Here is a 10,514-nt window from a genome sequence, read left to right as displayed (position 1 = left end):
TGTAATTCTCAAAATGTACAAACCAAAAATTTTATCTGAAGATACATGGATTAATTAAATGTCGCTTCTGCATCAATGGTTCTAAGACAAATGCTTTTGGTCTCTTAAGTAATACTGAAGCATTACCAACAATATGAAATCTAAAAACTTTTTTTAAAGTAGTTAAAAGAAACTATGCTGTTTCCATTTGCTCCAGTAACTTTTTCAGTTTTTCAACCACACTTCATCACTTTAAAAAATTATCTCATGTTGTATTACAAACACAAGCAAGCATAGGCTATGACTAACCATACATAGAGAACACTAAGTAACTTTTTAAAAAGTATTGGCAGCTGCACACAATAAACAAACTAAACAAAACGGAAATAGTTTTCTTTTCTAATACTAACATTTTGTTCAGATCAGAAGTGTGCTTTTGAATAAATCCCCGATCATTCCCACTTACTGAATTTTGGTTCACATCACAGAACAGTTTCAGAGTGCACAAACTGCTTTCCTTTAGGGTGAAACTCAGCTAGAAGGTGCTCTCCAGGAGCACAGCTAATGCACACCAATCACTAATGGGAGATCAGGCCATTGAATCAAAATAGTGCTAAATAAATCCCCTATAAGGTAGATTGTCAGGTCCTCAATACCAACTGATCTGCTCCTACTGCACCACGCTGCCTGCTAATGTAGATGTAGCCTGAGGTTTTTCTTGTAACTTTCATAGATTAAAAGATTCATAAGAGAAATGAGATTACTGATCGTGATTAAAACTAGAGATAGACCTAGTCTGCAAAATTTGGAAACAGGCCTCAGACATTCCAAAGCTTAGAGACGTTTGATCGAGACTTTTGGTTCAAATTTCTGTGAACAATATAAAAGAAGACAAGTGTACAGTTGGATATAGATCTGAGTTGCATGTAAAAATACAGGCACTTGATTTAAACTATGCTTTAGGGGAGCTTTTTTCACATCATTATTTACCTAGTGGATTCACACATTTATTTTATAAATAAAACGGTGGGGAACTGAACCTGTTTGTCGGCATGTATCTAGCAAATTTTATCTGCAAAGGCAACCATGTTCTGTAGATTTACCCATTTGTTTCTTTTTTTCTCCTACCACCCAAGCTAATGAGCTATCCAAATAGCTCTTTTTTGAAATTATTAACAAGAAAATTCCAAAAACAGATTATTCCTTTTTTAAAAAATACAGGAAGCTTTAAAGTAAAAGGCATACAATAGCTCTTCAGAGTATGGTGAATTGCTTCGTGGGACCATCAGCTTAAATCTTTATGTCTTCAAAGCATATGCTTGATAAATAACATTACCTACATAATGCCCAAGTTCACAAAGGATTTTGTTTCTATATATAGTAAAGCACACATTTGTTTTACCGTACTGCATGAGTGCTTTTAACTAGGTTCATTATGTCTAATCCTTCCTCCTCCTATAGCAGGGCATGATCCAAAGAAAACTTAACCTCCAATAAACAAAAAGTCTAAAAAGATGGTATATAATAATTCTCTGAAAAAAAAGGCCACTCTCTGTTATAGGCAAGCACAGTTATCCAAAACAAAACTTTCAAGAAACATGGTTTCACACAGTGCATATGTTGACAAAACTACAGCTGTGCTGGAGCAGGGAAAGAGTCCCTGCTTAGACAAATCCAGAAACTCAGACACTGTAGAGCAGTTAAAGATGATTATTTATTACTCAGAAAATAAAACATTTAGTAAGCATCAAGAGCATTCTAAAGAAGAGGAAAAATCTCTTTCAAGCCTTTCATAGTCTTGGCTCTTCCCTTCCCAGACACCTTTCAAAACAGATTTTTACAGATGTCTCATTCTCTATATAATGATTTTTTAAAATCTTGTTGGTATTTTCCCAATTTAAGTGTTTTTTAAATTGCCCTGCTAAACCAGCTGCTTATAAAAAGCTAAATATTAATTAGACCAGATACACCAAAGAGATGTTGCTGGAACAATGTGTTTAAAGGCAAAAAAGAAAGTAATACATACTGTCAAGTTGTCTTAAAACATTCAGATCAAAAATATATCTTTCCGTATTATGAGATAGAGCAAAACTGTGTATGCTATCATGCAAAAAGGAGTAGGATGTCACTAACAACCCCCATAACTCCTGCCATAAGTCACAGAAATACTCGTCCCACTTTCACGTGGAAAGGAATCTAAGTTTCACAGCTTAGGAGCCAGTGTAGTTACAAAGCGCTTGGAGGCTGTGCAGATGCACAAAGTCAGGCATAGATAGTTTCTCTGAGCAAGAGTAAATCTTAAAGACAAGCTGTGATTGTATACATTACAATCAGTCTGTCTTTCAGTCTACTTCTATATAAAATACCCTTCTCATATATTGATGTTCAATATGTGGGCAGAACTGTAAATACTGCACTCCCAAGTCATTCAAGCTATTCATTATAAACCAGTACTACCTATTTAATAATCGTATTTCTGACTGAAATTTCCCGAATTCATAGTGTTATAAATAATCCTCACCACTGCTATACTTTAACTAAGACTAGACTTGATACATTTCTACTTTTAAAGTATGTGCATTTAAACATGTTTTCTAAGAGTTGTTACCGAGTATGTTAAAACCTTCACATATGAGACACTTGACTAAGACTTTTATTTTGGTCTTAAAATTATTTCCAAGGATTACATCTCATTCTGCTGTTTTACTGTAACAAATTTCCTCAACTCCATTTTATTTTCACTGCAAAAATATCCCTACCTTCCAAACTACAGTCACTTTTGCCGATAGAGCTCCTGTTCTTACACAAATATCACTGCTCTAGACCTCTTGTACCTCTTCGTTGAGCAAGGTAATTCAAAACTGTACCCATCTAGGATGTATAAGGCGGAAAGTATAATTGTTTCAAAGTCAGATTTGTCCATTGTCTACCTTATCTCACTTCATTATTTACAAGAAAAGCATGTATTACAAGAAAACTCAGAAACAGAGATGGCCCTACTCTGCCTGACACAATATAAAAATAAGAAATAATCACTCCCCCACAGTTTAAAATCCAGACTAAGCAGACAAGACAGTTACAGTACGGAAGGGAAAAGACACAATAAGAAAGGTAAACAACAGGATAATTTTAAAACATTTCGTTATTTTGCTTTTTCCTCATAGAAGGTCGGTGAAGTAACGTTGAAATAAAGAAGCTGTAAGAGTTACCAAGTGAGAGGGAAAAGACACAAATAAGCTTTCAGCACACAGAAAGAACACACAAAGAAAGAAATGTAAAAGCTGGTCACACACCAAGACACCAGCACGTAAAGTCCTTTTATCAGCTGATCCTGCTGCTGGCTAGCTCATAACAATTTGTCTCTTCCCTAAATTCAAATGAACTGGAAAAACAAGAGACTAGGTAGGGACCCTTACTCTTGCTAACAGGACTAGTTCCTTACACCTCTATTTGACAAGCTTGTCACAAGTTTGATTATAACGCAATTATGACCAGACAGTCTTAGGGATTTTTGAAAATTCTTTGATCCTAATACAGGATTATAGTTATAAAAATGTTTGTTTATGTCTTCTCTGCTTCATGATGCATGCAGCCTTTTCCATTCTCACTATGATTTGTTGTAAGATTCTGCCCTATGCGTACATACACCACGTGCCTCTCTTAATTGCCTTTCCTACGTACTTCCCTCTCACCACCTAATAATAACTGGCCTTACTGAATCATGAGCTACCCTCATCTCTGACACAGTATGAAAGAGTACCATTTCAGAAATGATACACAGAAGCACTGAGATATAGCACTGTCTTTCCTTACAGGTCCACAGCAAAAGGTAATGAGGTAAAGCCCCCTTATTAAGTGTGGAGTTCCACTGCCCTCATGGCACAAACGCTGTTCTTCAAAAGTTACACCTAAACACAAATGCTGTTTTCAATGTCTGTTACCATAAAATAGTATCAGCCTAGTGCCCTGCTCTAGGCAGAAGTCAGGATTGAGCAAAATATGCTGCACAGTGCTACTAGCATCCAGGCAAATAATGAGCTGTCAAGTCAGTCATGATTCTACTGTTTCATGTAAGCAAAAAAAGCAAAATCAGATTGCAGTGTTGCACTAGATCTTACTACTATTTGCCAAAAGCTTTTCATGGCAATTAAATTTCATGAAAACAGCCCTTCCTTCTAAATACTGAAAGGGCTCAGACTCCTCACTGTCCTCACTACACTACAAAAAACAATATAGTAATCTGGAAATCATCAGACAATCTCTTTTTTTCTCCCAACTCTAAGGTCAGACAACATTCATAAGTGTCTGACTTTATATCTTAACGTTTGTACCAATAACAGAGGAGACTGGGCACATTGTAAAAAAGAATTAGCAAAGTCCTAATGTGGACAATATAGTAGACACATTCAAATACATAAAATTTGGCAAGTTTGCCACCACAATCACTACAGCACTGTCATGATAAATGAATCCTCTTTTTAGTTTGTCTTAAATGACTCTGCCCTTGATATTTCAGACCTCCCTGAAAGACATCAGTTTAAGTACCCTGAAAGTAGCTCTGATTTATACATTGCCTCTCAAGTTAGACGACCAAACTGACATCTCCAAATCTTTAATGTATTCTAGCTCTATGATCACCCCATCAGATCCTAATGCTTCACATACTTGAATACTTACTGTTATGTTTTAATAAACCTGTCTAGGTTGCACCTGTTAAAAGGTTCACAGAATGGGTCCATTAACCATCTCACAATAATTAAGAGGTGACAGCTGCCCTTGCAGCTGATTCTAATATTTCTATCGTATTTAAGGATGCTGACAAATTTAATCAGCTGTTCACATTTAACCCAGATTTCCCAAAGAAGACTCATGGTGCTATTAAGACCTGGGACATACAGTCTCAAGACAGGTTGGCATCCTATATTGTAAGCTATGAGAACAATGGACTGTTTCAAGATATGTCTCACTTTTTTTTTCTTTTTAATAATAGCAATTAGTGAACACTATTGCTGACTTTTTCTGTAAGGCTTTCTTTAAGCTGGACAAAATCAATGTCGGATTCTCATTAAGAAAAATACTACTAATCCCTGGCAATTCTTGCACACTCCTACTAAAAGAGTAATACCTACTATTTATCTAAAGCTTTTCATGAGATGATATTGAAGTGATTTGTAAAGTAAGTTAGCTTTTTTTGCAGTCTCTTAAGGATGGGGAAAGTGCTCAGCATCAGTTTTTAAAAAGACACTGTTTCTATTTTTTCTCAAAATATTAACCTCTAATCATACCTGCTTATTGCAATCGTCAATCAGTAGAAGGGAAAAGCAGAATTCCTCTCAGGTCTTTAAGGATAAACAATCTACCTTCATCTTCAGAGAGTGTCTCTTCCAACTTAAAATGACTACCTGTAAGAGGTAAGAGAAAGATTTAACTCATACAATAAGATAACATGTGGCTTCAGGCCACGGGCTACTAGTAACGTCTTTCGAAGGTTTCTTCTTCCTGCGTAGCACAGCATCTCAGACGAGGACGAAGTGAACACAGGGTTCTTTCCAGGCAAAACATTCATTCCAAGTACTTCACTGTCCCTCCCACAAAGAAGAATGCTTTCATCCAGTACAGATATATACTTTGCTAAGTATCAAAGAGTTTTAGATGCTCACAGCTAAATTATTATAGTTGGCACAGGCAAGAAGTTAGCTAGTATTTGGGATGGAAAGGATGCTTACTTTCGGATTCTTTGAGGTGAGACCTCTTCAGTGGGTACTCCAGTAATGGAAAGCCTGCATCAGTACTGAAAAAAAGATCAGTCTTTAATATAATAATATACAGAGAGCTGTGGTTAATAATATACAGAGAGCCTCTAAGGCTGCTCACACAGAAGTCAGAAATAAAAACTAGTTAAACCAGGGTGCTCTAGTGGCGTTATATTTCAGTTCAGCTTTAAAGGGCTAAATATATTTACGTGTCTCCTTTCCAAAAAAATGAAAAGTATTTATAATACAACATGTGTTTGTAGCAATTCTCCATTAGTCTCTAACTTGGTCTCCTGAATTTCTACTTCACAGATTATCTGAATCACCTAATGGGTTTCAATCTCTGCATTGCTTTCCTTTTCACAATCAGCTTCTTGATCCATTAGCTCCTCTGCAACTTGTTCTCTTTTGGAACCTGGAAAAATCAGACTGCGATTCTATAAACAATTTTTCAGTGGCACCATTAGGAGCCCCAGTACACTTCACCCCAAACGGCCACTTGCAACCTGCTCTTGTTCTTGCCCCTCAGTTGCATGGGCACTGCTGTTTGTAAAAGTCAAGGAAATGGTCAACATTAAAAAAAAAAAAAAAAAAGCCAAAAAAGTGTGTTTGCTTTCAAGCCAGCTCAGTACCCAATCTGATTCACTGTATAGCTATATAAAAAGCTGAGTCCACACAGCAGAAACACACTGCCAAGAGAAAGGCCACTTAAGCCCACATAGCTGCAGAGTATGATCCACAGCCTCAGAATCTCTATCATCCTTTTATGGAAGAAGCTAAAGACATCTCCCATTCCTTTTCCTGCATCTGCTCCTGTCTGGCAAACCACCCTATAAACAAGGAAGTAACTCCATGAGAAACAGCTGCCTTTGTACATACATTTATCCAGTAAAGACACCTGGAAATGGATCTTCCTCTTTCATTGGAACTTGTCCTTCTACAGTTTATATTCTTTTCCTGAGGTACTCTTTTAGGGACTTTCTCTTTTCAAGATTAGGCTTTACCTCCACAGCTAGTTCACCTACCCCCAGAGCAGAAATTATTTCCCTGTAATCTGACCAGGCAATTGCATACTTGTGTCATATGACTCAATTTTTCTCACCAAAACCTTTAAATGTGACATTAGATATCACATTCACCTGTGATAGCATGTCCTAGTTTAAAAGGGTTCCAGTCACTGGCCCTCAGCTCCTGAAATAAACAGTGGGGGACAAGATGAGCAGGCCACCACAGGTACCATGCACGCATAATGCAGTCCACCCAGTCCCATTTTGAAATGAATGCCAGGACACTGGCACACACTAATCTCCACGACCTACACAGACAGGTTGGGACTGTGCAACGTTGGCTCAGCTGAGAGATTTCTCCCCTGTGCCAGCTTTGGTGGCCACAGGGGTCCTGGTCTGATGAGCTCTCTGAAGAGCCTCCATGTCCCAAGTCACAGGAGAACAGTGGCAGCCTGGAGGTCTTGAAAGTTACAGTTGAAAAACTCTTCATTGCACACAATACTGCAATTTGTTTCTTTATAGGTTTATATTGTCCCTGTTTGCTGGTTGAAATAGTTTTGCTCTTGCGCATACAGGCTGGACTGCTTTTGTTCATTTACTTTCATTAAGTGCATTCCTCGCTCTTCCCTGCACGATGCAATTCTGTTTGCATCCCATCATTTTCTCCTTGTAATTTTTACTTTTGCTTTACCTCTGTATATTTCAGGAGATTTTGCTTTCTTGCCAAAATTTATAATCTGTTAAGTTTAATTTATGAAGCTTGGCAAACTCCAACCCTCATTTTTAAAGTTACATTGAGTCTTCTTCTACCAGACTTCTTCTCATATTTGATCACCATTAAAATTTGATATTGAATTATGCATTCTATAAGCTCTTCCAAGTTAGCTCAACAGCATAAAAAATGTTAAGAATGCCTCATAAATTTCTCCACCTTTGTCACATAAAGTTGTTAACTTCTGAAAGTTTTGTGCTTTCTTGGACTACACTATTCCTCAGACTCAGTAGTACAGTTTCATAACTGACTGGCTTGTCCTTATGCATATAATTGCATGCTGCTAAACAAATCTCACATCTTTCAGAATCCTGACTACTCCTTTCCTCATTTTACTTTTCAGTGCTTGCTAATTCAATTCTTAATTTTTGTCCAATCATTGCTACAATTCTGGAAAGCTTCAGATGCACTAATTTTTTAGCTGCAACTGCTCTATTTTATCAGCTCCTATCTGTTTCTCTGTCTCTCAAAATTTTTGTCTGCTTTTGCTACCATGTCTCTTATGTAGATTTTGGGTGGTTTTTAGTGAGAAATCTGTTGTGCTGGAACTTGCAATTAAGGTAAGTCTTCATCATAAAAACAGGTAACTAAAAATATAGAAAAAAGCTCATGAGGGAAGAAAAGACAGAAACATCTATCTTCGTTGACTGCTAACACAACCCTGACCAATCCAACTGGCTAAACCAGAATTCTTCATTGGCAGCCATATGCCTAATGGCGCACTACTGTTTTCTATGTCATGCAGTGCTTAACTGCCTAGCACGTCTTTTTGCACTGGAAGATTTTTCTTGTGCATTGCATAAGAAGTCCACAAAGAACAATGTGTTTATTTTCTATTATTTATTATTGTTTTTCTTGCCAGAGAATCTCCTGGGTCGATTTCTGAACATTTGCTAATAAAACAAAGTGCTCAATAGGATTAATTCAAAACCACATGAGGTACTGGTCTTGTTTCAGATAAATATATAAATCAGAATTTTACAATGATCATATTGTTTCCAGGTGAAGATTTCCCTATCTTCTCCTCTTGTGTCAAATTTGGGATTAACCTGTTCTATTAGAAAACTGTTTTACTTTCCGTTTTCAAACAGCCGACTTTGTTTATTCAACCACAAATAGGAACTGATAACTCCAGCAGGCTTTTGCTGTTGTTGTGTTGTTGCTGCTGCTGTTCTTGCTGGCTTTTTAGGAATCCAGGAAAATCACAGTGCAGAAATTCTAGGAAGAGACTCCAGGGCACATCCTCTCATGGTGCAAACAGGCAACAGAATGGCACGAGGAAACTCTTCCAAGTTCTTTTTCCAAGAGTTCCAGTCTTTTTCAGAGTGGATTTATAGTTTCATTACTTAGAATCTTTCCTGCGTTCTTTAAACTGGCAGCATACTACAGGATGTATTCTCCCACTCTCTAGGATTCACAGACTCCTGGTAATACTAACTTGACTTGTTGTATATGTAAATCCCCACACACATCAGTGCAAGAACTCACTGATCTTAATGTTTCTATCGTCTTTGACAATGAAGATTCAATATTTTGAGAAATTGCCACAGTTTGGATAGCTTCCACTAGAATAAGGAAAGAGCTGAGCCTGAAAATTATTTTTACGTTCCTTTAAACAGTGAATTATTCTTGCATCACCATTTCATTTTCGCTCTTCTTATTGGCAGCAAAGCCTCCCAATTTCTTCCAGATTTTCCATGGTATAATATGCTCTTTTACAACTTATAAACAGTTCTAAATGATCTTTAATTAAAAAGCCCAATGCAAAAAAGTCATACTGGATTTGCTAGCACATCTCAAGGACAAACTGAAATCCCGAACTCAAAAGTCAAAAAACTCGAAACTTTAGGGACTAATTTCTCCACCAGTTACTCCCAGTAGAATTCTGACTCTAGTCTTGTTTACAGAGAAGTACTGAAGGAACACCTTTGAAGACCACAGCTTCACTAATGCCAGAGTAGGATCCAAAAATAAACAAAAACTGTAAGTAAAGGAAAAAACACTGCGGCAGATTTTATATTCTATTAATTGTGTACCATAACCATAGGCTAAGACTTTATTTTTTCCCTAAGGGTGCCACAAAAATAAAGAAAAAAAAGTTCTGGGCTGGAGAATAAGTAGCTAAATATAATATTTACATGTTTGTTGCTGTTGTTGTGTAACATTCCTGGACTAATTCCAGCCACTGAACTCTTCAGCTGTCCATTGACAGGTGTAAGACGAGTTCACTAACCCTAAAAACACATTAGAACTATTTGGAGAGCCTGAAATCCTTGACTATTACAGCTGTGCCATTCTTAAAGACTGAGAGTCATGGTCCCAACTTGACTCTTTATCTACACAACTGCAAACTATCCTTCCATAATTATGTTGACATTTACGATTACCAACATGTTTACATCAGTCTGCTGAATTATAATCTTCTGATGCTATAAGTACATGTGCAATCTTCTAGTATAAAAACTGATGAGAAGTCCCATGACAGAATATAAAAAAACTCAGAAATTTCTTCAATATCTCCCACCACTAAGGCTAGTTAGCAAAGTACACTATGTATTTATCCACTTTTTTATCCCTATTTAAACAAAAATGAAATAGCTACACACAATTTGAACACATAATAAAAATTTTCAGGTTGAATTTGATCTTTCATCAATAAATTCCACCAATCAGATGTCTAGCTTTTACGTAATATTAGGTTTAAAAATACATAACTTTCTCTAATTAGTTTTGTTATACAACATTAACCTAACACCCTGATGCAGATAAAGCTTAAAATGTAATTAACTTTAGGTCTAGCAGTACTGCTTCCCAAAAGCTTGCTGAAGATCTATCTTTGCTACTTTTGTCACCAAACATTTCCCATACATATAAAGCTAGAAGTGTTACAGATGCTTTAAGAGGACTAACCAGGTTTAACACTCTGCACCTAAAACTATAGGCTGTATTCACGTAAGCCATTTAATTACATGCGTAGTCTTTTAGTGGGTCTACTCACGTGAA

General features: G+C 36.8%; 1 long non-coding RNA gene across 1 annotated transcript in view; it reads right to left on the bottom strand.

Moving 5' to 3' along the window:
- Positions 1–10,514, bottom strand: part of LOC104145244 (uncharacterized) — a 59,065-nt gene that overhangs the window by 47,478 nt on the left and 1,073 nt on the right. Inside the window, exons 2-3 of the long non-coding RNA XR_011141040.1 lie at positions 5,706–5,770; positions 5,265–5,381 (exon numbers count right to left, since the gene is read on the bottom strand). This is a non-coding gene — a long non-coding RNA (uncharacterized lncRNA). The remainder of the gene's footprint in view (positions 1–5,264; positions 5,382–5,705; positions 5,771–10,514) is intronic.

The sequence above is a fragment of the Struthio camelus genome, chromosome 4, assembly GCF_040807025.1.
Source record: "Struthio camelus isolate bStrCam1 chromosome 4, bStrCam1.hap1, whole genome shotgun sequence".
Taxonomy (NCBI): Eukaryota; Metazoa; Chordata; class Aves; order Struthioniformes; family Struthionidae; genus Struthio; species Struthio camelus.
Note: the sequence above shows the minus strand (reverse complement) of the source record. Positions and strands in the feature narration are given on the sequence as shown.